Genomic DNA, 3682 nt, shown 5'->3' on the forward strand with positions numbered 1-3682 from the left:
GATTTGAACCATGGTATTAGTTGGAAAATGTAACTTAAAAGAAAAAAAAATAAGAAATGAGAGGAGTGGGATTCTAACCCAGTACCTCTCAATCAGATTTAAGGAAGAGTAAAAGAAAAAAAAATGTGAGGCGTGGGTATCGAACCTATGACCTCTAGGAAGTGAAGGAGAGTCAAAGGAAATGAAAGAAAAGAGATGTGAGGCGTGGGAATTGAGCCCACGAACTCCTAGGCAGATTCAAGGAGAAAATTAAAAGAAATTAAAGAGGGGTTGTGGGAGTTCGAACCCACAACCCCTCGGCCAAAGGAGAGAAATTAAAAGTAATGAAAATAAAAAGTAAACTAGGTTGTGGGGGTTCGATCGCACATCCTCTTAGTTCTATTAAGCGAAAAATGAAGAGAGAAATCAAGGGAAAAATAAAATGAAGGCTTTGGGAATCGAACTTGGGTCCCCAAGCCGTATGGATCAAATAAAGTAAATGAAAATAAATGTAAGTGTTGTCCAAGGATTTGAAACTGGGTTCCCTTTCCCAAATTCCGTATTGATACATAAGTCATACGTGAATTAAATATTCAAGAATAATGCTACCTATTTTGATCAAAGTCGGGATTTTGGCAAAGATACAAGATGCATAAGTCTTGTACCATATAATCTTAGGAAGATATGAATCACTTAGACGAACTATGAACGAAGCCTTTCGCTTGTATGTATAGACTCATCAGTCCAGGATACGTCTAAAAATAAGTGAACCTAAGAAGTACGCAATGCAATGATGAAATGAACAAAGAAACGATGAAATGAACAATGAAGTAATGAAACCCTACAAGGGTTAAGTAAGAGTGTTAAACACATTAAATGTACAAGTGCATTTGCATATGATGAAATGAACAATGAAATGTTGAAATGAACAAAGAATGATTAAATGAACAATGAAATGATGAAACCCTAGAAGAGTGTAAGATTGTGAAACACACTAAATGGCCAAGTGCATTGACATATGATGAAATGAACATTCACATAAAATGGGGTGAGTAATTATGAAGAGCAAATGTGCTAATGTTAATGAATGTGGTGACAACATGATATGAGGCTAATGTAAAAAATGAGAGCATTCTCAAACGAGCTTAAGTATATGTCACCAAAAGGTACTCACCTATGAGAGTGTAAAGTTAATAAAGAGACTAGTCTCTATGAAAACTATAATGAAAGTATTGAGATTAACACACTCAAAAATAATGATGAGATGAGAAATCATCTATTGAGCTATGATGTCCTCATACTAAAATCCAGCTTCCATGACGTATGAGTTGAATGTAATGGAACTTTATACTGAGCACCAATAGACTGGCTATGAGCGGAGATGCCTTCTTTGAGGAAGGGCGGAGGTTCACGTAACTCTCATGAGATGAGACTGTCCGGCATGCCGAGTATGGGTCTTCTTATATCTCCTAATCTTCGAACCTATACTGCCAATATAAGGATCTGGCGAGGTTTAATTCCCATGTACGCTAGCATGTTTTGGGTCACTTTCGCCGATGATTCCACCTTTTTCGATGTGGGGTTTCATGAAACTGGATTTCATGATGCTCACATGATCTATATCGGTAAAAGTTAAAGTTCCCAATGAGGCTAACCTCAAATGATGCACATAATAAAACGAATGATACCAAAGGTGTTAGGATAGGATAATCAAGAGGTGAGTTAGATTCAAGTAATGAGATTAGGTCATTCTTGGTCATTGCACAACAAGCCCGATGAAAGTCTTAAACTACATCCTAGGTATAACTGGTGTTTACACTGACCCATGAATGAAATGAAGTACATATGAATGAATGAAGCAGATTCTGTGTTTGCTAAATCAAGCTCCCTAGTTGAGGTCCCATATGTTAAGACCTCATTTTTGGGAAGTCTTAATATCAAGTCCATGATTCCAAGGTCTCATGGCATACGAATGAGTGATATGAACAACGTTATGTGTTATATGAATTATGATATGTTCTATGTGTACGCTGTTGTGTGTTGTGTGCAAAATGTTAATTATGATGATTCATGTTACTCTCATGGAATAACTTTCCTAATCCAAATTTGGAAAGCTAATAATCTTTCCTTATCCAAATATGGAAAGCTCACTCACTTTCCTAATCTCCATTTGGCAAGTCCAGTGACTTGACCTTCTACAATCATGTTGTTAGGAAAGAGGTATTCTTACTCATGCATGTCCTTGGTATGTGCTTGCATATACCCATACTTAGTACAAGTGTGTACTAACCCTATACAACTCTACAATTTTAGGTGCAGGCACAGGTGGATGCTAAAGCTACAGGTTGACGCTGAAACTATCCGGACGTGGAGCATTCATCTGGACTTGGTAGGCCCTCATGCTTTAGAGGATGCTTGACCTCTATATTCTAGCATAGTTATAGGATTGATCTAGTTGAGTATGTTCCACTAGCGTTTATTTCCGCTTTTGTTTAGACATTGTATTGGTGTCATTTTGGCAAGTATACATTTAATGCTATACTAAACTCTATCGTTCATTTGATGATGTTTTTGTTAGATGGTTGATGGTGAACAGTTATGAATCTAATCTAATGATTAGTATGTATGTTAAGAAACAAAGAGTTTCAAATTTTCTTCTAAAATTAACCTAGACGAAGTAAGAATGACATAAGTAGGCTTGTCTGCGACCTCTGAATGACGTTGGTCTCGTCTGGGGTCTAGCCTCCGGTTTTGACAATTTTTACCATGTATTCATGTTGTTCATTCTTATTCACAATTTTTTCTTTACTCATGCTCAATTATAATGAAGGCACTTAGTCCTCTCTAGAATGCCATGATCGGTTTACTTTAGTCATGTCATCTAGCAATAACGATACTACCTAATATGGCGGTCGTATTATCCCACCTTGGGAAAGTTGATCCCCCATACATTTGTTGATTGAATCAAGAATACAATAAAAGTATTACAACAATAAATGTTTTGGGACACAATCTGTAGGACATTACAAGAGTAATTTCCGAATCGCAGCCATGTTTCATGTACATGCTCACCTTCAATTATCTTGAAGATTTGGATTTGATCCCTAAGCTTTACAATCTGAAGGGGGGGATCTATCCAAGAGGACTTCAGTTAAATCCTCCATAAAAGTGATAGAATCTTTTGTTGACCCCACAAACCACCTTTTAGCTTCACCCATCAATGAGAAAGGGAATAAGCTCAACTTATGATTGAAATGTTCTTAAACACAAATGGCCCACATACATCCAAAAAAATCCATACGATGTTCATGAAGTCTTCATTAGCTAAACCCCAAAACATTCCCCTCAGTTGGAGCAGCTGTAGCATTGTTTCAGTTACGTGAAAGTTGTCCTCCCTATTGTAGGAGGTAACGAGATAGATCTCGTTGTATGAGTGACGTTCATATGCATGTCATTCAAATCACCTGTACTGTCATTTTGTCCATAGTGACTATCGTCATAACTATCTTGTCACACATGTTTTAAACCAGAAAATCAACAAACCACAAACCAAACAACAATCTACTACAACTAAGAAAATTTACAAACTAATTTTTCAAATCAAATTCTTAGACATCACTTTATGATAGCGACAATATTTTTGATAATGCTCAAACTAATCTCTAAAATAAATCCAAAGAGTAAGCAGTCGTAGTAATTAAAA

Source organism: Solanum lycopersicum, chromosome 10 (assembly GCF_036512215.1).
Source record: "Solanum lycopersicum chromosome 10, SLM_r2.1".
Taxonomy (NCBI): Eukaryota; Viridiplantae; Streptophyta; class Magnoliopsida; order Solanales; family Solanaceae; genus Solanum; species Solanum lycopersicum.